Genomic DNA, 23,998 nt, shown 5'->3' with positions numbered 1-23,998 from the left:
TTGTATATAGATACAGATGCCCCCAATCGGTTTTTCCATTGGTATGATGTTGGATATCCATTCCACATAATCAATTGGTCTGATGAAACCAACATTTAACGAATTTTTGAGTTTTGCCTTCACTAATAATGCGATCTGAGGATGCATTTTCCTGAGCTTTTGTTTGACCGTTTTTGCTCCTTCTACGAAAGTCAAATGATGCATTACTAGATTTGGATCTAGTCCTGACATGTCTACATATGACCAAGAAAATTTTATTTGTCACTCCTTGAAGAGTTCCACAAAGCGAGGATCCTCTATATGAGTTAAGGAGGCTGCTAAATGGATTTTATGAGGATTCCCCTATGATCCTAGATTGACTTCCTTGGTCTCCTCTATGAGAATGGATGATCTCTCCCAATTCACACTGAAGGGGAGAATGTCAAACCTTCCATCCTTAGGCGCCTCAAAGAGGTTTTCACCTTTTGATGCGTCCTTTGTTTTTACTTTTGTGGGATCCAAAAGTGGCACAATATGGTTTTCACTTGAAGATCCTGTTTTGATTGTAATATTTTTTCAATTGAAATGTTTTGAATTCTCTCCAAAGTAAGTCGCGTTGTCAAGTTCAAATAGCATACTCCTCCTTGTGATCGCCACTTGGTATGTTATCCCGTAATTTTTGAAAGTCTATTATTGCATCATCGTTTTGGAAGGTGTCAAGGCACATGGGATTTTGTTGGTCCCAATCAATGAGTTTGGGGAGGATAATTGGCATTGCTTCATCAATTAGGTTGAATTCATAAGATGCATCGATGGAGGTATTGGGTCAGTGTCAGTACTCTCCTCATTGTAATCGGGCTCGGGCGGTGACCTATTTATTTGAGAAATATCTTCAGTATCTGGATCCCAAAAGGTTTTGATCCATGCCCCTCCTTCAACTCTTTTGTCTTCAAAAGTATTATGAGAATCCTCTTCAGATTTATGTGAAGCTAAAGAACCCCATTCATATTCCTGAATGATATATTTTAACTAATGGCAGTTGTTCATTTTGTGTCCATTTCCCTTGTGAAATTCACAATACTCATTATCTCTCTACCATGAAGGTTTAACCTGTGGTTTGTAGTTTGATGTTTTAGGCAACGTGATGAGATAGAAATATATAAGTTGTCATAATATGTTTTCAAGAGGTTCTCCCAAGGGTGTATATGTTCGATTTGGTTTGTAGGTAGAGTACCTATTCTTAGGTGCTTCTTTCTATGTGTTGGGAGATTGATTTCCCTGAATGTTTGGGGTATTGCCTTGGTTGGAATTTTTGTTGTTACAATTATCATCTTGCCCTGCAATTTTGCTACGAGTTGAGAGATCTTGATAGTCCTTGCATCTATAATACCATCATTGATGATGTTTATGTTCTTGGACCAAAACTTGGGCTTGCCACTATTATATGCTGGTCATGAACCATCCTTATTGTCTTTATAGATTTTGGCAAGTCCCTTCTTGATAAGGTCTTTCTCAATTTTGAGTCCTTGGGCTATTGCATCCTTAAAAGAAACTGAACATTTGACTTCCAAGTGAAATTCCATCTCTTCATTTAAGTTTGAAATGAATATTTCCACTAATTGTTCCTCAAGAATGGGGAAGGAACATCTATTAGACAGGGGTCTCCATCATTGAAAGAATGTTGAGAATAATTCTCCATTCTTTTGTTTAGTGTTGCATAAATCGGCCATCGAGACATCACGTTCTATGTTGTGTGCATGATGTGTAACAAATTTTTGTACTAGGTCGTCAGATGTCCCAATTCTGTCGGGCAAGCATGAAAACCACTGCATATTGGAGCCGCCTAAACTTTGAGGGAAGAGGCGCATTAAATATGTTTTTTCATATGCTACCACTAAGCATGCAGAGTAAAATTATCTCACATGGTCCCTTGGATCTCCTTTTCCTTTGTACTTGTCAAATTCTGGAGTCTCAAAATTTCGGGGAAAAGGAGGCATGACCATGTTTCTATCAAATGGATAGGGACAAATATCTTCAAGAGCATATCTTGTTTGTGCCCTCCCTGAATTTAATTGTTGTGCGAGGTCTTGTACTTGTTGTCTTAACATATCTATTTCTGTGGGACGAGGCAAGACGTTCCCTTATTGATAGTTGTTGTCATAGTTGCGGGTATTCCTCGCCCTCCCATCGTCTCAATTTATTTCCTGTTGATGACTGTGTTGGGCTTGTTCTGGTGCATCCCTAAGTTGCAATACGTTAAAGTCTGGAGGGAGTTTTTCTCCCTCTTGGGCAAGTCTTAGGAAATGGATGTTAGCATTTCCCCTGAGAATTTTGTCAAAGAGTCTTTTAAATCTGGGATTACTAGTTGCTTCTTCTATTTTTGCTTGTGTAGGAGTTTCTGGGTCTTCTCCTCTTGTAAAGGGGTTAATGTCCTCTTCCTCTTCCCATATTTTATTTTGCAGTTGTCTTTGACTTTGAGACCTAGTCCTAGCCATGTTTGAAATTCGTGTTTTGGAAACGAAATGAATAAATAGTGGGTGGTTGATCCCCTCTTATGGTTCCAAGATTGGATGATGAGTTTGAAATGTGTAGTGGATGAGTGATCTCTCACTAAAAGTTGGATGTCGACAAAGTCCTTTTTGGGATTGCATATTTGGTGTTTTAACAATTGTTAGATGAGGAAGCTACCTAGCTATGAGATGATGCACTCATGAACTAGTTTTAACCTATCTAGATGCTTAGTAATGCACCATAGGATGATTGATCCTAGATGTAGAGACACACTAGAGATTATTAGTTGTTTTTGTTTAGAAATATCCAAAAGAACTAAGGACAAAACTTTTTTGTGTTGAGAGTATCAATGTAATTTTGATGTTTTGGAATGAGTGTAAACCTTGGAACTTCTACTAGGTGACTGTGTTTTTTGGATGACTGATATGGAATGTTTTGGAGAAAATAGGGATGAAATATGGTGAAAATAACTTTAAGGAAATGATGAGTGATTTGGAATGAATTTGAGTTGGAGAAATTTTGATGAATGATTTGGAAATGGTTTGAGTAGAAAAGGTGGAAGATATGTTTTGATTGCAAAATGAAGAAGATAAAATGTGAAACTTTGGAATTTCTTCCAAGTGATTGCGAGTTGTAGAAAGTAAGATAGTGGATGAGATTGATGAAAGATTAGCCTAGATGGAAAGTGATTGAATACGTGATTTCTTGTTGAGGTAGATATGACAATGAAATTTTACCACTTCTATCTAGAGATTGAGACAAGGCAGACCTTTGTTGAAAGGTACATGTTTTTAAAGATTCCTCATCAAACTCATGTCCATGACCATGTTGATAATCGCGAAAATGGTGAAGGAATGTTTAATGTTTGAACAAGAGTTTGAGGTTTATGTAGAGAATTTTTCTCTTCTTTAAGATCTCTTGTTGGCTAGGTTTCTTCTTCTGAAGACGACAATAAATGGATTTCTTGATATGCTTGAGGGATTTGATGATATGACACATTTGCACAATTTTGTGGTGATTTGTTTATTTAAATTGTTGTTGGGGTGTAACTTGTTTCAAACGTTTGATTCCTTTAACAAGGAAACACGTCAAGCATACAAGCACATATTATTGCCTTTTTCAGAAAGGGCACAAAAGGTGTGGGTCTAAATCAACCCAATCATGAACTTTTTAACCTTGATATTGCATGTATATTCATAGGCCTAAAGTCGGCCCAAATTTCCATTGGTATGAAACAAAATGAAGACAACTCAAACACTTTTTATCCCTAAGGAAATGGCCAATTGCAATTGTTTCAGCCCACAGCTTGATATTTCTTCAACTTTCGTACTACATACCTTATGTATCCCGTCGTAGCAGGTAAGGATGTGATATACTAAGTCTTGCATGAGGATAACAAATAGGTGGTCCCTATGATGGGGGAGTCTCCACTTTCATCAAGCTACAAGTAGCTTCTAAAAAAGCCTTGTTTCTACTCAAATAAATATGCATGGTGAGTATCTTGGGAGCAAAACCTTCTATGCTCTTGCTCTGAACTTTTCACAAATATCCTCAATCAATAGAATGGGTGGGCTTCTAAAATAAGAGGTGTCTAGTAATGTTCGATGTCTTTAGATGTAAGTTCATTCTATAGTGACTCACTTAAGAGCCTAGTAACTCACGTTGGGACCCATATGTCCTTTCGACAAGTTATACCATAGGAATATATACACCTAAGGCTATAACTTTAGCTCTCACCTGATTTCTATAGCAGCTCAAAGGATTTACCACTCAAGGTCATCCCAAGGGTGATGTGTCCCTTGGCATGCTTCAATTAAAAACAATTTTTTTTAGAGTGTTACTAACACTTTTCTCTTGCACCTAAGGCCACGAGAGTCAAGGGAGAGGATAGCGTGTGTTAGAATTGGGACCCCTCTACAAATTTGCAGAAACGTGCCAAACACAAAAGATACTTGTTCTTTTTATCCTTTCATTGCAATGTGATCTAATTGCTACTTGGAGATGTTTCTCGAATAACCATGGTGTTCTTTTTAGCCAAGATAGCAAAAGGAAGTGTGTTTTTAGTTTCCGTCGATAGGCAGGTTACTAATACATCCGTTGATGCAATTTATTTTTTATGTTGGCCAATCATATTAAAAAAATTTAGTTTAATACTGTGCATTTCTATATTTCATATTTAATACATTTTTTTTGTAATTTAAATAATAGCATTTATCTGTTCTTTGATTGGCTCAAATCGGTAACAGTAGTGCATAATTTCTTTTTTATTATTTTATTTAAGTTTGACGCTATCAGGAATGATATTGGTAAATTTAAGTAAATCTAACCACATATTTCGAGGAATACAAATTCTGACATCTTTATACACGTTAAATGGAATATTATTGTCCTTACATAAAAATTTAATGATCTCATTGAATGCACATTTAATGTGTATTGGGTTCTCGAGCTTCTCATCTATATGTGGCTTTTCCTTGTTATCGACCCAACTATATTTGTTCGATCTATCTCTCCTTTCCATACCTGTTCAAGCAGCAGAATTTTCATTGCAGTTATCCAAACCTAGATTCTCCAACCTCAAGCTGCAGACTTCTCAAGCAGTTTTAGGGTAACATTATTTGTTATTTTTTGTGAGCTATTCTTTCAATTCTCTTGATTTCTTTATTTATTGTTATCCATACTCTGTTCATTAATTTAGGCAGTCTTTTCTTTTGTGAGTTTTTTTTAACTGGGTATTAAAATTTGTCATATTCTGTTTAAAAAATCTTGTTTCTTGATGTTTTGTTTATGATTAAATTTCATAACCGTTGCATAGATACACCAAATATGAATGGGATTTTCACCCTAAATTGTGTGATGCTTTTTAATTTCAAAAGTATTTAGTTGAACGCAGGTTCATTTATTTACACATTGGTAAATTTTCCATTTCAAATGAGGAAGGCAGCAGACGGACAAAGCACAGTGGCCGAATTCCTGTGAGAGATCGTGTTGTTGAAGAAGACACCAATCTGCTTGCAGAAGAAATTATTGCACTATAATTTCACTTCTTTGTTTGTTTTCTTGATATTTTGGTTTAGCTCAAGATGTAAGCTGTGAACGAGTTCTCAAATATAAATCCATTCAATTAGTCCTCTTTTGACATTTTGAACTATCGAGATGTATTCATATGAACAACTACGCTCTAGGTGAAGAGATGCCCAAGTAATAACATCTAAGTCAAAGGTTACATCCAATAAAATGAGGTATTTGCCATAGGTACAAATAAACAAATAAATAAACCAAGAAAATCTACACAACAATAATGAAATTTAATCATAAACAAAGTATCAAGAAACAAAACTATAGTGAAAATCACTCCAATAGTTTCATAAGTCTTAAATAAGATTAATATTAAAAAATTAATAACCAACCTGACAAATAAAATGACTGTAACAGATTTGTCAAGATAAATAATTGTCAAAGGTCTTCTGCATTATCAATATAACCGAGAAAAATGCAGTAAAAGATTATTTGCTGAAGCTCCTTGACATGGCCAGATTCACCATGAATATCTCAATAATATCCAAAATGTGATGTATACCTAATTAAAAGAAAAGTAATAATATCCATTTCTAAGTCTAAATAACTCTGCTATTTGAGGAAAACAAAATCAGTGACCAAGAAAACCAGTGCAATAATTGTAAAACTTACAGTCTGCTTCAGATTTAGAAAGGGAGCAATGAGTGGAAGTGTTTAAGATCTTTTGATGTTGCTCTATTAAGGCGTTCAACTTTTGTAAAGGATAAACAAAAAGGGTAAGTGAAAGAATTGATCTTGTGTGCTTCTATTGGAGGAAAAAAGATTTCAACTTGGGTTTTCTGCAATGCACCACTCTCTCATCACTGCTACATTAATCATCTGGCATTCCGTTAGCTTTCAATTCAAAGTGTTACAGGCTCCTCCCATACTTCAGCCTGAAGGCTAATTAATTGCTAAAAAGTATTTGAATTTACAATCTTCTATTTATTTGGGCCATTGCTGAATTTTTGTGCACACGGATTACATGAGCATTTATAAAGCCTCCAAGGTTAAAACCTAGCGCACGGAAAGCTTTTGCCACCTATTCTTTGACACTATTCTGATAAGCATGCATGCAAAATGTCGTTGACTAGAGAATACACGTGGATTTTGAAAGTAAAACTATTTAAACTGGCCAATTTCATCCATTGAAAAGAAATAAATTATTGTAGTGTATTCAATTTTATTATTGAGTTTTTTTAAAATAAATGTTTTATTTTTTAAATATAAAATTGATAAGTAGTGTTATAATCTTGCAGCAATGGATTATATTTTTAACTAAAAATAATTACATTCTAATTCAATGCCCCATCCAATCCAAATTTTAGCAACTGAAAAAACTGTCAAGATATTTTTTTTTTGGGTCTTTTGGTCTTTGGTCTTAAATTTTCTTTGCAATTTTGTCATGTTCCTCTAATCTTTTATAATTTAGTTTTTCCAAGTATTGATAGCATGTAACAATGCTTATACTAATCGGAAAACTATGCTTTCAGGGTGGCATGTTATTCGCATGTTATTCTTTAAGTTGATATTTGAATCATAAGAGCTTTGTTTAGGTCAAGAGGGCTTTTGTATATTTCAATCATAAGAGCTTTGTTCAGGTCAAGAGGGCTTGTGTAAGCATCCCAAGTTCAGTTTCAAACTTTCATATTATAATTTTCTATTCTTATTCTTAATGATTATTCATTATTGGTTCCTGCCACTAGACAGGATATTTATGCATTCACCTTGGTCATTTTTTTTTTGGCAGACCAATCAGCTGTAAAGATTTTTAAATTTTTTGTGTAAATTGTGTAGTTTAAATATTTATACATATTTAAATAATTCAAATAAGATTATTTATTTGATTTCCTATTGGTTTATAAGAGCTACAGTAGATGTAAAAAAATATATTTTATGTTTCCAAATTCTATATGAATTAAAATTGGCACGTTCCGCAATTTTGAAACTTTATGCTTTTAATTGAATGTATTAATTTTTCCGAGCACATTGATTGTGCGAGCAAATATAGGGAAAAAAATTCAATGAAGTCTGACAGGAATTGAGTGCATATTGAATGCAAACTCTGATATATCTTGTCATATTAAATGCAAATCCTATCATATCTTGTGAGATTGATTGCATATTGAATGCACAGATCACAGATCATTCTGGAATCGATAATTTAGTATACAGTGAAAAAAGACCTACAAAAACTAGAGTATATGTTAGCTTAACAAGCAATTTATAAAAGAAGTTTTGTAATATAATTAGTAGTTGAATGGCATACCCAAATTTCCCAATCTGTTCAAGTGGCAGATTTCCCAGTGCAACCAGACTATGAACCTGTTCAAGGCGTAGATTTATCAGTGCAACCAAACTATGAACATTGTCAGTTATTGCTGGTGAACTATTCTTTGACTTGTGCTGTCTAGTATATTTTTTTTTGCTCATGTTTTCTTATTTTTATTTCAAGAAGTCTTCTGTTAATTTTTAAAAAAATAAACTCTAAAATATATTTTCTTGTAAACGTTATCTTTGGTTACCTTAAATCTTATACTTTTATTTAAGAAATCTTCAACATTACTTACATAATACTAAAAACAGTCTCTTGGTTAAAATAAAATTGCTGCCCATTGTCCATAATAAATCCTAAATTTTTATCTATTGTTTTATGATCCTTTTTCATGATTGATTATTTTAAAGTAGGAGAAAAAGGGCTTTGCTGGCAGTCTGAATTGGTAAGGGCAAGATGAAGGAAGGTTTTTATCGAATGGAAAGAGCATTGTCAGTGCGTTCATTGTGTACCGTGTGCAATGAAGAAAAATTTAATGACCATCTACTCTTATTGAATTCAGATATAATTTCTTGAACCTTTCAATCAGTACTCTGTGTAGATTGCGCTTGTACGTCTTTTTTTTTTTGGCATCTTTAGTTTGTAGGTGATTTCAGTGATGGTGTATAACATAACCAGTGTGTTTTCTCTACCCAGATTTTTCAACCTGCAACCATACTTTCAACAATGTCCGTTGGTACTGGTATTTTATTTCATCCTTTAATTCCTATTTTTTTGGTTCTAACCTTGCTTTTAAATTTCATAATTTTTTTTACAGTTATGCATTTAATTATTTTCATTTCTACATTTATTTCTCCCCTTGTTTTGTCTCTCTGAGTCTTCTTATTTCTCCCCTTATTATTATTTTCTGTGATTTCAAAACCAAAATATTATATATATTGCACAGTGAATAATTTTTTAGTATATATATTGAGGAAATTTTCTGCCAAAGAAGCAACAAATCAAATTTGTAGGGTGTGAAAACTCGCAACTGAAAAAAATAAGAGAAAAAAACACAATCTATTAGATTCCGACATTTTAGACAGAAAAACAGAGCTTGTTGATCAAGTCAATTTGTGGGCCTTAAACCCAAAAAACTTGCAAGCCTACAACACCAAAAGGCTAACAAATTTATAAGCATAAAGCATCAAACAAATGGTATCAACAGTCAAATTTCATGGCTAAAACAAAGAACATATTTCATAATAATTTTCGGTGGCTTGATTAGATGCTGAAACTATACATTATACAAGAAACAGACTTCCATATCATAAAATATTTAGATGTTTTTTATTTTCAATACTCTGTAAAGGAGGTTGTAGAAGGTCTATCTACAAGCCTGGAAACCCAAGCAGAAAATTGGCAGCGTTTGAACGATATTCTATTACAATAGTAACCAGAGGCTTAATAATAGAACAATATTATAGAGAACCCTAATAAGAATTTATAGATTCAGAACTATTAGAAGAGTGCAATCAAACAATTATAACAAATCACAAACAATCTTACTTCCAATGCTACTCCTGAAATGAAATAAAGTTGGTGCTGATGAATGCTCCTTTCCAAACTCTACAATGTGAATTTTAGCTATACTACCTAGAACACACCCCTTTACAGCTAGTGTCAATTCCAATATAGAGGTAAGTGGTGAAAGAGACATGAAAATAAACATGGAAGTGAAAAAGTCTCGATAAGTATAATATGAAAAATATTAATCTGAGCTAGAGGCACTGGAAGTCAATTCCAATATAGCTAAAATTCTATGTAAAGAAAGATTTTCCCTTCAATCATAATGCTTAGTTTATGTAAATTGTTTGATTTTTGTGATGACAAAATGAGGTAATCTTAGTATGAACATTGTCCATGGCTTGTAGGCATTGGAAGTCAATTCCAATATAGCTAAAATTCACATTGAACAAATGTGGAAGCACAAACAAGGCAGCTGGATTCCTTTGCATGTGTGGCTGACAGTTTTGTTTATATACTCTTACCACTTATATTTGACAATTCAACAGTCGACAAAGAGACTTTTCCATATTATACTTATCGAGACTTTTTCACTTCCATGTTTATTTTCATGTCTCTTTCACCACTTACGTCTATGTGCAACATACACAAGGCACGCATACAAAGTAAACAACAAATGTGGAAGCACAAACAAGGCAACTGGATTCCTTTGCATGTGTGGCTGACAGTTTTGTTTATATACTCTTACCACTTATATTTGACAATTCAATAGTCGACAAGGAGACTTTTCCATATTATACTTATCGAGACTTTTTCACTTTCATGTCTCTTTCACCACTTACGTCTATGTGCAACATACACAAGGCATGCATACAAAGTAAACAACAAATGTGGAATTTATATACTCTTTACCACTTATATTTGACAATTCAACAGTCGACAAGGAGACTTTTCCATATTATACTTATCGAGACTTTTTCACTTGCATGTTTATTTTCATGTCTCTTTCACCACTTATGTCTATGTGCAACATACATAAGGCACGCATACAAAGTAAACAACAAATGTGGAAGCACAAACAAGGCAGCTGGATTCCTTTGCATGTGTGGCTTACAGTTTTGTTTATATACTCTTACCACTTATATTTGACAATTCAACAGTCGACAAGCTATTCTTTTGGTCAATATGAGATTAAAGTGTTATTATTTGGCTCAAATTGCCCAGGTCATTTTCATATAATTGAGAGAGGTTCACGAAAATCCATATTGATATTACTGTTTTTAAAATTCTGTAACTTTTAAATTACTTTATAACAAGTGAATTAATAGTAATTTTTTTAATTAAGTATTTGTATTTCTTGGTAATATATTTATTGTTTAGTTTTTTTTAATATATTTTTACACATTCATTTACTGTATATCTTTTGAATTTGGATTTATTTGTGAGAGTGTGCAGTTCATTAGTTTTGAGTGTATGTATATTCTTATGAATAAGTATATATTATAGAATTTTTTATTATTTTTTTTGGTTTTTATTTGACACAGGATTATCAAATTCATGAATATGTATTAAATAATAAAGATGGTTTGAAAAATAAAGTGATTTTTTTAGAAGCATCAAAATTAAATTCTGGTTGATAAGAATAGAGCATCTATTTGTCCCTTTAAGAGATGATAAGAGTGTGATATTTAAGTAGTGACCATAACTATAATCTTTTTCAAAAAAATTCTTTCTCAATACAAATACTAGGTCAAATTTTACACATATTATGTAAAATTTAAAAGAAAAATTTAAGAAAACAATCAACCCTAACACCCTTCCCATCTCTATCTCATCAATCTTCCTCTTTATCTCTATCCTCTACATTTGGTATCTCTCTCTCCCTCTCCTCTCCCTTTCTTCCTCTATTTCAATGTCTCTTTATATCTCTTCCTTCCTGTCTAGCTCTTTCCTATCCCTCTCTATCTCTATATATTATCCCCTTGTCCCACTTCCTTTGTAACTCTCTCTCTCTCTCTCTCTCTCTCTCTCTCTCTCTCTTCTCTCTTCTCTCTCTCACTCTCACTCTCATTTTATCTCTCTATATATTATTCACTTTCATATCTATCTATCCCTCTCTCCTCTATCTTTAACATTCCCTCCCTTTCTCCTTCTCTCTCTCTCTCTCTCTCTCTCTCTCTCTCATTTTATCTCTCTATATATTATTCACTTTCATATCTATCTATCCCTCTCTCCTCTATCTTTAACATTCCCTCTCCTTCTCCTTCTTTGTCTCTATTTCTATTTCCTTACCCCTCTCCATCACTCTTCCCCCTCTAGCTCTCCCTCTTTTTATCTCTATACCTCTATTTCCCCCTCTCCCTCTCGCTCTATATCTATCAATCTCTTCCACTCCCTATATACTCATCAATCTATCTCTCTTTCTCTCTATCTCTCTACCTTTATCTCTCCCTCTACCTCTTCCTCTTTATCTATCTATCTCCTACCTCTCTCTCTTTCTATTTTTCTTTCCCTCTACCTTTCTCTATCTCTCTATGTATTTCTCTCCCTCTTCCTCTCCATCTATCTTTATCTCTATTTTTATTTACTCTAAACTAATCATACTAATGGCAGGGACCCTCTCCATCTATCTTTATCTCTATTTTTATTTAATCTAAACTAATCATACTAATGGCACCCTCTCCATCTATCTTTATCTCTATTTTTATTTACTCTAAACTAATCATACTAATGGTGGGAACTAAAATGACAATGAGCAACATGCGAATGTTCATTTTTAAACCCGATTGCGTAGCAAAGTGACCATGTGTTTTCATTTTTTAACCAAGATTGCAAAATGATTGTTCTTTTTAACCCCGATTGAGCAAAATGAAAATGACTATCCTAGGATTGATCAAATTTCCCAATTAAATGATTTTTTAAGAAAGATTTCAAACTTTGACACTTTGAATAACTTGCACACAATTTTGTTAGAAAACCCTCCTTGATGTCGTGCACAAAATGTAAGTCCAAGATTAGTTTTCAAAGTTAAAAGTAGATTGACATAACCAAAGAAAACTACAAAAATTACTAATTTAATCACACTAACAAACAAAATTAAATCTAAATTAACAAAACTAATTTAAATCTAATCTAAAATTAAATCAAAAACTAATTTAAAATCTAAATTAAAACTGAAATAAAGAGTAACTTTAAAAATCTAAAATTTAAAAACTACTTTTAAAAAAAAATCTAATATAAAAAATAATTTTAAGAAACTTGAAAAAAAAAGCTATTCTAAAAATCTAATTTAAAAAAATCATTTTTTAAAACTAATCTAAAAATAACCTTAAAAAACTCTAAAAAAAAACTAATTAAAAAATAAATAAAATATAAACAACTACTTTAAAAAACTATATAAAAAGCTAATTTAAAGGAGAGTCTTTTACTCTTTTAGCCCTCACGTAGGGGCTTTGAAATAAGTTACTTTAAAAAAAAAAAAAAATCTTTCACCCCTTTTGTTTAGCAGAATGCCTCAAAGAAATGTTAGCTCATGTAAATGAATGATTGCAGATGCCAGTGGCAAGTGTAACACCAAATTTTGTGACCTTTGTGAGCGGCCTTTCTATCTGATTTAACAAAGTTTTGTTCGCCTTATTCATTGCCTGCAATAAGATGAGAGCCATGAAACAAATTTTAGAAACTATCAAGCAAATGAAATTTGCAGCGTAAAGCGCAATTTTTATGTTTGTCTGAATGCCTCAAAAATATGTCATCTCCCAGAATGCATAAATGTGCAGGATTCGTGCAAAGTAGATTTGTTTGAATAAACTTTTAAAAACTTTCAAGTACAAGCAATTTGCAAGTGTAAAGTTCAATTTCACAACTTCCAGACAAATTTAATTGACAGGTGTAAAGTCAGCATTAACAACCTTTGTCGACTTCCTTCCCCTGTTTGCTGAGTGGGAGCATAGAGCAGTAACATTAGTGAAAATATTTTAAAAAAACTTACAGTAAAAAAAACTTTTAAAACTATCCTACAAATGCAACAGGTGATGTGACTGATAACAATGTGTGAAAAAGACGTTAGAAGCTGCCTAAATGCAATTAACAAGTTGAAAGCCAAAGTTTTTAAAGCATTCAAGAAAATAAATAGATATGTGCTAATCCACATGCTACAACTTTTTGCTAGCAGCCTCCGAGCCTGTGCTAAAATGTCATCATGAAAATGGAAATTATTAATTATCAATATAAATTCATAATAGAACTCAGATCATAAAACTATTTCATTATGAATCAACAAAGATTGTTAGCATAGGAAACATAAATAAGAAAGCATGAAAAACTTCACTTCCCCATTTACTTCGAGTTCACCAAAATGATACATAAGAAAAAGGAACAAACAAAACCAAAGCTCAAAGGATAATATGTTAGTCTCAACTAAAACTAAAACCAAATGAACTTTAAACTTTCAAATACATATCAAAAGAGATTAAAAAGCAAACAAATGGAAGCAAAAAAAAATGAAAAGAAAAGAGAAGAGACTCCCTAAGATGTTCCCATTGTGCTCTTGATGGCTCTTCCTTGTTCTTCTCCTCTCAAAGATCCAAAAGCTTGCTTGAGTGTAGCTCTTAGTTTTTAGCATTTAATCATGGATGCCAAATGGAAGATTGAAATGGTTGAATATGAACTCATATTGTTGTGCAAATGCTAGAATAGAACTGCTATGAGAATCCCTATTGCTATGCAAATGCTAGAATATAACCACTATGAGAATTCCTATTGCTATGCAAATGCACAAATAGAAATGTTATGAGAAAGCTAAATATGAGTGTCTATGCCAATATAATAACAATGCTTAAGAATGCTTCCTCCTTTGCTTGAAGATGGGATTCATTTTATAGGCAAAATGGTTGATTGAATGGTCAAGATTGATTTGGCTTATGGAGGGCTAGGATTGCATGATCTTAAATTTATGTGATAGTTTTCAAACCAATTCCATGTTGACAAGTGTCAATATGAGAGGGCTTGAGAGGACAATGAAGAAACATTTAATGTCTGAGGGGACATAAGGGTAACCTCATGTGGTTGGGTTATTAGATAAAGTTGTTATCCAATGGTAAAGCCTTACCCAATGGGTAAATCCTTGTGCAAGGTTTACCCATGGTTAGGCTTTGACCAAAGGGACAAGACCCATGCGGGTTAGTGTGTTGAAGAAGGGAAAACCTTTAAGGTTTTGTAAGAGCGTTAAATATTTTTGGAAGACTTTGAGGGTTAACTCGTTGAAGAGAAAATGGCTTTAAATGTTTTTGAGAAGTGACTCCTCTCTAATCCTTAGTTTAGGAATGTGCAAATGATTAGAAGTGGGTTTAGGCTAATTATAAGGGGTTGGAAGATTCTAGAAAAAAGGTTAGTGAGCAAGTGGGCTTTGTAGGAGAATGCAAGTGGGTAAGGGTAAATAGGATTTTTAAATAAATATAAATTTATTTAAATGTGTGTATGCAACTTGCATTTGGATAGATATTTAAATAAATATTGATTTATTTAAATGTGAGAAGGGTATTTAATTAAATGTGAAAAGGGGTTTTTAAATAAATGTTTAATTTATTTAAAATGAGATAAAAGGGTGAGATTAAATAAATTGATAAATTTATTTAATAATTGGACTATAGTTAGCAATTTTAATTTAATTTAATTTATTTTATTAAAATAGTAAAATGGAGTTGAAAGGAATTAATTAAATTTGAATATAATTAATAGAAGAATATTAGTGTATTAAACAAATATTAAATATTTGTTTAATTAGTGGACAAATATATGTGTCTACACCAGTTATAAGCAACTCCTCAAGCGTAGAAAGTTTTTATACATCAACCAAAAACTCTTGTTGAAGCATAGGACCTTCTAACATCATTTCCATGATTATCTTCATGGTCACAACAATGAGTTTGATGAGGAGTCTTTAAGAATCCATGCTCTGCATCAAAGGTCAGGTTTGTGCCAATCAATCAATAGGGGTGGTTTTATCCCTTTTTCCAATTGGTCTTCTCTACTAATCAATTATTGAGTCTTTTTTCCATCTAAGTTGACCTTACATCTCATCAAATTTCTTCAAGCATTCTATTTTTCTTCCGTAATCATTATCCTCCTTTTCTTTCGTGATCGCTTCTATCTTCAATCTTTAAGGACTTAGCACATTGATCAATCAATCAATTCCTATCACTCTCAATCCAATTAATCAAATCAAATCATTAAATCTATCAACCTCATCCTAAGGTTGATACTTTGTAAAACTTTAATTTAGACCTTCATCTTTAAACAATTAATCAATTGGCTTTTGTGCTTGGGAAAGAATCTTCCCCAAGTACCTTGTTCTAATCACTTTGGGTTGATCAAAACCCTCATCATTTTGTCTTATTTTTATTAGGAACATTAGTCTATCCTAAGTAGAAAAATATTTGATTGATATCCTAAGGACTAAATTTTACCTAGCTTGGTTGTTACCTTTCTTGTGGTTTACTTCATCAATCTCTCACCTAAATCCTAATCCAAGGACTAAGGTGTCAACTTAATCAACTTTGTCCTAATCAACTTCAATCCAATCACACCAAATCAAATCAAAATCAACCTTGCTAATTCCTCTCATTATCCTTTCTTTCCAAATCCACATCATTTCAAGTCCTCTTTCATCTTTCGTCATCTTTAAGGTTACCCGTGTATGGTCTTGACTCATTCACAAAAAGCGAAGATGTCCGCTGAAGGCAACAAAAATATATGCCTTAAACCAGGGACCCTTTCAACCAAGATCCCCAAGAAAAAGAAGAACAACAACTCATTGATCAACTTGATCTCTCTCTACATGTCCAATCCTTCATCGATGACCCCTATAATCAAGACATGATGGAAAGATTTTTCAAACATGACCCTAATGGTCTTGTGGCTCAATTGATCACACAAGGGGCACACTCACTCCTCATTTTTGATAGATCTATCCTCGATAGACCACCAAAGGTGACCTCGTAAACAATTCCATTCTTGATCCTCCACCCGCAACATCAGCACCTGCAACCACCTTACCTTCAATTTATATCCCTCCAAACATCTCTAATCCTCCGAGATCATCTATACACCTTCACAATTCCACCAACTACGTAAATACTAGCTTGCCCCTCATCAACACCATTTGGGGGTCACAACCTTCAAACACTTCATAACCTCCCCATTCTTCATATCAATACATTGGTGGTGGTGGTATCCCGTCTTCGTCCAATCAAATTCCAGGGGCAAACATGGGTCATTATGTTCCTCATATCTCCAATCAACAACCCAACCTTCTGAAGGAAATTCAAAACATGAAGGACCTTATCAAAAATTTCAAGAATGGGTAAAAAAAGAGACCTTACACTTTTGAAGAAATGTGTCTTTGTCTTTATGACCCCTCAATCTCAGTTGCACCCTATTCCCTAGGTTTCAAAATGCCTAAATTTGAGAAGTACAAAGGCAAGGGTGATCCTAGAGACCATGTTCGTGAATTTTACATTCTATATCAAGAGGTCTCTTATAGTGACATCTATCTTAGAAGGTTTTTCCCTAAAAGTCTTAGCAGGAATGCCCTCGCTTGGTTTTCCACCTTACCCCATGGCTCCATCAAGTCTTTCCTACACCTAGCAGAAACGTTTGTGTCTTACTATGCCTACAATATTGAGAATGATGCCTCTATGATGGACCTATGCAATACAAAATAGAGGTCCAGAGAAACCTTTGCCAACTTCTTTTAGAGATGGCAACATCTTATCAAGAAGTTTCCATGGGACATACTAGATTCGTACCAAGTTGAATTATTTCAACGCAACTTGGTACTCGAATTGTCTAAACCCTTGACTTGTTAATGTTTTGGACAATTTTGAAGAAATATCTAAGAAATGCTTAGCCTTAGAATGTGTCCTCTTAGAGGAAGGGACATTAAAACATTACCAGAAATCTAACCAAGGTTCCTCCTCCTACAATGACAAGCCAAAGTATTGGTCTAAGAACAAAAATGTTGTCAATGATGAAGTCACTGATGTTAAGCCCATCCAAACTGTTGCCACCCCATCCAAACCCACCACCACCAACAACTTCTTCAACCATCAATCCAATCCTTGCAATCAATCACAACCTCACAACAATCCCTCCATCCAAGGTCAAATTCCTCGGTCCAATAACCAATCTCAATGTGAATACACCTCACTTGCTGAACCTATTGAGGTTATCTTCTAGAAGCTAGTCAAGGCCCGTGCTATCGTCTTTCCAATCTCATGCCCTTTTGATCCAAATCAACCCAAACCCCGGTGGTATAATGAAAATGAATATTGTGATTACCATCATGTCAATGGTCATGATACACTAAAGTGTATGAAATTGAAGAATTACATCTAGGACCTTATTGACAAAGGTGACATTAAGGTTGATATTGCTAAACCTAGTAATTCAAATGATAAACTTAAAATGTACTAGGACCCTTTTCCTAAACATAGTAAGGACAGAGCCTCATCATCTCATGTTGTCAATTATGACTACACCAATTACATATCCTGCTTTGAATCCTTGGTAGGCCGCATAGAACCTATTGATACCCATATCGCCATCATGATCCAAGGAGTTGATCCCCTTCCCACACCTCATAGACCCAAAATCACCATCCAAGGTGTTCCCCCTATGTAGTCATCTAATTGGTCCTTCTAAGCCAAGATAGTCAGTCAAGGTACTTCATCCTCCACCTCCTACCCTCCAAATAATTGCAATGTTACCACTCGTAGAGGAAGAGTGACTATCCAGGGAGCTCCTCCACCTCCCCCATAACCTCCCATGCCATCCACTTGTCGCTAAAATATCCTTGATCATCTTGGTAAAACATCTACACAGATCTCCATCCTTGAGCTTCTTAAGACATCCCCTATCCACAAAGAGATCCTTGAACAAGCACTCCTAGAGTCTTGTGTCCCAGATAATATCAATGTAGCTCAATTTCAATCTCTCATAGGTAACCTAGCTGCACAACATCACCTTGTGTTTACATATAACGACACACCATCTAACGATCCATCTCACAACAAAACCCTCCACATTGAAGCTATTGTCCATAAGCACAAAATCAAGAGGGTCCTTATAGATGGTGGATCTGGCTTAAATCTTTTTACATACAAGTTAATTAAACAACTGGGAATCTCTGCAGACTTGGTTGATCCCTCCGATAAGATCACAATCAAAGCTTATGATGATTCAAAATGAGTTTCCAAAGAAACCATAACACCACCTCTTCAAGTGGGCCCTGCAGTGGTGGATACAACATGTCATCTTAGACCTTGATCTCCCATACAATATTCTTCTTGGTCGTCCATGGATCCACACCATTCAAGTTGTTCCATCCAACTACCATCAATGCCTAAATTCCCTTTCAATGGTAGAGAAATCACCATACCCACTGACCCACAACCCTTCCAATATTTGCAAACTTCTTGAAGGGAAGCACCCTTATCACTGTCCACTCAATTCACCTACCCCACCACCTCCATCTAATCCTTCAAATGTGGCATCCACCTTCTCTCAACCGAAGATCAAGGTCAAGGTCTTTGACAATGGCTGTGGAGAGTATACCCTTGCGAATGCTCTTTATGTGGGCCAACTCTCGTCCTCTCTCAAGTCATATGGAAAGCTGAAAGAAATCAAGAGACCAAGAAAAACCTCTATGAATTGCAAGAAAACCACCTTCCAACAGTGGGGTCCACTTGATGAAAACCTAGAAACCGATGTGACTTCTTGGTTATACCAAAGAAGAAGAAGAAGCACTAGCAGATATCTCGAAAGAGATGTATCCGAAGGCATTCACTCTAGTGGTTAAGATGTGTTACAAAGGACATGGTCTTGGACCACAATAAAAAGACATAAAAGCACCTGTCTCTTTGGTCTCATATAAGCATAATAGGGGCTTGGGTTACTGACGTGTACATAAGATCACTGTTACTGGTGCCCTGCTAGACCATCCTACTGAAGTCGAAGTCTCTGACGAAGAGGAATTCCATGAAATGCCTTTAGAATACCTTGATGACATATTTGATGATGTCCACATTAACACCATCACCCCTATCACCCCATCCACTACACATGAGCTTATTAACTAGGATCAACAAGGACAACCCATTCTTGATGTATGTTTCGATGATGATGCCATCTTGTCATTAGTTACCATGCAGGATGTTGAAGACCACGCCTCTGTTAATGAAATTCAACTTAACCCAGAGGCATACTTTGGTAGTCAAGTCAATTCTCTCAGTTGCAAAAATGAAAAGAAAATGAAAAGTCCTTAGGTGAAAACCTCTCTGAGGCACCTTTGAACATAGAAAAAGTAAAAATTAAAGACATGTCTTCTAGTGAAAACCTAGATCAAGCACTAGAAGATGGGGGTCTTGACTTACAAGTATGTGCAAGATCATGGTGTGCCAAAACTGGCCCTTAAGTGGCAATAAAATTTCAGAAAATCAGAGTTATCCAACTTGACATGAAAATTTGAATAAGTTGTGAACATTATTTTTAAAATATGTAACCAAAAAATATATAGAAAATTGAATGTAGTTTCTAAGCTACTAGTTGTTTTTTGGAAAAAAAATCCTATTTGATGATAATTTCAAATTTCAATGCAGTGGTACTAAAATTTCAGGAAAAAAATAAGAAGTAGACGTATGTCTGACCACCCTAATCACAATCAAATCATAATTTTTTTTTTATAATATTTATAATGTAAGTATTAGACTCATGTCCGGATGTGACACATTTTTTTATAAAGTAAATAATTATTTATGAATTTTTTACTACAGCTTTTCATAAATTCAGAAACTCCTATGTTTGACCACCTTAACTTAGTCAAAACCTTATGAATTTTTTTTTTTTAAAATTTTTTCCCTATAGCAGACAAAGTATAGGATGTGATGCATGTTTCGGATTCAAAAAATGTTATACCGTTTGAAAGTTATGAATGTTTTTCAATCAGTCTATCAATCAGGACTATTGTCAGAATTCAATTAGAAAATAAATAATAATTATTTATTAAAGTCGAAATAAGACAAGCCTTATATTGTTGGAAAGTTGGGAACGTCCTTAAAAAACCCTTTTCATTTTATCAATTTTAGCTACAAAAAAAGTCGTCAACCACTAGTGTAAAGTCTGGAAAATCAAGGAATACTGAAAAACACGTTTTTTCAGTTAACTTTCCAGGCTTGTCACTTCCAAGACAAATACCAAAGCATTCCCGAGCCAAAATTTAAAATTTGACTACAAAAATCGGATATCTGATTATATTGGATATTCGATTTTAATAAGTAAATTCTCTAATTGAATTTGCCCATAATTAATCTAATGTTTATTAATATATTAATTTATAAATAAATTAGTATATGATATTAGGGAGAGGGAGAGGGAGAGGGAGAGGGAGAGGGGGAAGTGCAGGTAGAGAGAGAGAGAGAGAGAGAGAGAGAGAGAGAGAGAGAGAGAGAGAGAGAGGGATTGTTGATATATGGCGACTGATCAGCAAAGTACTGTACACTCAGCACGTATCCTCACTGGGGTCCGGGGCTGGGCCGGGCCCTAGGAAAGTGGGCGTAGCTCGCTTTGGGGGTTTGAGGGTGGCAGCCCCCGAGAAATTTTTTTTGTCGTTTTTGTTGTTGATGAAAACCGACATTGTAATAAAACCCTAAAAAGGGTCGACTTTGTTTGTTGCCCTAAAAACGCATGTTATAAGCGGCTGGGATGCTTAAGGCATTGAAAGGTTGACGTACTGTTTTTGCTGGATAATAAGAAAGATTGGACGGCTGTGTATGGTGGATGTAACCCATTTTGGGTGAACCACGTTAAATCTCTGTGTTATATGTGTCTTGTTTTATTCCTTCATCTTTTGTATTTAAATCTGCATATAATTGTTAGTTCATATTTGCTTCGGATCTGCTAGAAACCCTAAAAGGTAGAGAGAGAGAGAGAGAGAGAGAGAGAGAGAGAGATGGGGAGGGGGAAGGGATTAGGGAGAGAGAGATAGATGGAGAGATTAGGGGAGAGGGATAGAGAGAGATTAAGGGAGAGAGAGAGAAGGAGAGGGAGAGAGAGATTAGGGGAGAGAGAGAGAGAGATTAGGGGAGAGGGGGAGAGAGAGAGATTAAGATACCATAGGACCCAAAGCGACCCAATATGGTGTCATAACGGGTCGTATGGTGTCCTAAGGGGTCATAAGGGTTCATGGGATACCATATGATCCCTAAGGACAACATACAACCCCTTATGACACCATATGGTGTTTTTAGGGGTCATATGGCGTCCTAAGGGGTCGTAGGACACGATATGACCCCTTAGGACACAATATGACCCAAAGCCACCCAATATGGTGTCATTAGGGGTCATATGGTGTCCTAAGGGGTCATATGAATGACACAATATGATCCACTAGGACATAATATAACCCATAACGACCACATATGGTGTCTTAAGGGGTCATATGGTGTCCTAAGGGGTTGTAGAACACCATATGACCCCTATGGACACCATAGGACCCCTTATAACACCATATGGTGTCGTTAGGGGTCATATGGTGTCCTAAGGGGTCGTAGGACATAATATGACCCCTTAGGACACCATAGGACCCAAAGCAACCCAATATGGTGTCATAACGAGTCGTATGGTGTCCTAAGGGGTCATAAGGGTTCATGGGACACCATATGACCCCTAAGGACAACATACGACCCCTTATGACACCATATGGTGTCGTTAGGGGTCATATGGTGTCCATAAGGGTCATATGGTGTCCTAGGACACCGTATGACCCCTTAAGACACCAAATTGTGTCGTTATGGGTTATATGGTGTCCTAAGGGGTTGTAGGACACAATATGACCCCTTAGGACACCATATGACCCAAAGCGACCCAATATGGTGTCATTAGGGGTCATATGGTGTCCTAAGGGGTCATATGATGTCTTAAAGGGGTCATATGACACAATATGACCCATAACGACCAAATATGGTGTCTTAAGGGGTCATATGGTGTCCTAAGGGGTCGTAGGACACCATATGACCCCTTATGACACCATATGGTGTCACTAGGGGTCATATGGTGTCCTAAGGGGTTGTAGGACATAATTAAGACCCCTTAGGACACCATAGGACCCAAAGTGACTCAATATGGTGTCATAATGGGTTGTATGGTGTCTTAAGGGGTCATAAGGGTTCACGGGACACCATATGACCCCTAAGGACAACATACAACCCCTTATGACATCATATGGTGTCTTTAGGGGTCATATGGTGTTCATAGGGGTCATATGGTGTCCTAGGACACTATATGACCCCTTAAGACACCAAATTGTGTCGTTATGGGTCATATGGTATCCTAAGGGGTTGTAGGACACAATATGACCCCTTCAGACTTTATATGACCCAAATTGAATCAATATGGTGTCCTAAGGGGTCATATGACATAATATGACCCATAACGACCAAATATGGTGTCTTAAGGGGTCATATGGTGTCCTAAGGGGTCGTAGGATACCATATGACCCCTATGAACACTATAGGACCCCTTATAACACCACATGGTGTTGTTAGGGGTCATATGGTGTCCTAAGGGGTCATAGGACATATTATGACCCCTTAGGACACCATAGGACCCAAAGCAACCCAATATGGTGTCATAACGGGTCGTATGGTGTCCTAAGGGGTCATAAGGCTTAATGGGACACCATATGACCCCTAAGGACAACATACGACCCCTTATGACACCATATGGTGTCGTTAGGGGTCATATTGTGTCCATAGGGGTCATATGGTGTCCAAGGACACCATATGACCCCTTAAGACACCTAATTGTGTCGTTATGGGTCATATGGTGTCCTAAGCGATCGTAGGACACAATATATATATATATATATATCTCTCCCTCTCTCCCTCTCCCATAATCTCTCTCTCCCTCTCCTCCTCTCTCTCTCTCTCTATCTCTCTCTCTCTTGCCCTCTCCTCCTATCTCTCTTTCTCCCCTAATCTCTCTCTCTCTCTCTATGACCCCTTAGGACACCATAGGACCTAAAGTGACCCAATATGGTGTCATAACGGGTCTTATGGTGTCCTAAGCGGTCATAAGGGTTCATGGGACACCATATGACCCCTAAGGACAACATACGACCCCTTATGACACCATATGGTGTCGTTAGGGGTCATATGGTGTCCATAGGGGTCATATGGTGTCCTAGGACACCATATGACCCCTTAAGACACCAAATTTTGTCGTTATGGGTCATATGGTGTCCTAAGGGGTCATAGGAAAAAATATGACCCCTTAAGACACAATATATATATATCTCCCTCCCTCCCTCTCTCCCTCTATCTCTATCTCTCCCTCTCTCCCTCTCCCCTAATCTCTCTCTCCCTCTCTCCCTCTCCCCTAATCTCCCTCTTTCTCTCCTCCTCTCTCTCTCTCTCTCTCCTCCTATCTCTCTCTCTCTCTCTCTATGACCCCTTAGGACACCATAGGACCCAAAGCGACCCAATATGGTGTCATAACGGGTTGTATGGTGTCCTAAGGGGTCATAAGGGTTCATGGGATGCCATATGACCCCTAAGGACAACATACAACCCCTTATGACACCATATGGTATCGTTAGGGGTCATGTGGTGTCCA

Source organism: Cryptomeria japonica, chromosome 7, assembly GCF_030272615.1.
Source record: "Cryptomeria japonica chromosome 7, Sugi_1.0, whole genome shotgun sequence".
In the NCBI taxonomy this organism is placed as follows: Eukaryota; Viridiplantae; Streptophyta; class Pinopsida; order Cupressales; family Cupressaceae; genus Cryptomeria; species Cryptomeria japonica.
This window is presented reverse-complemented; position numbering follows the sequence as displayed.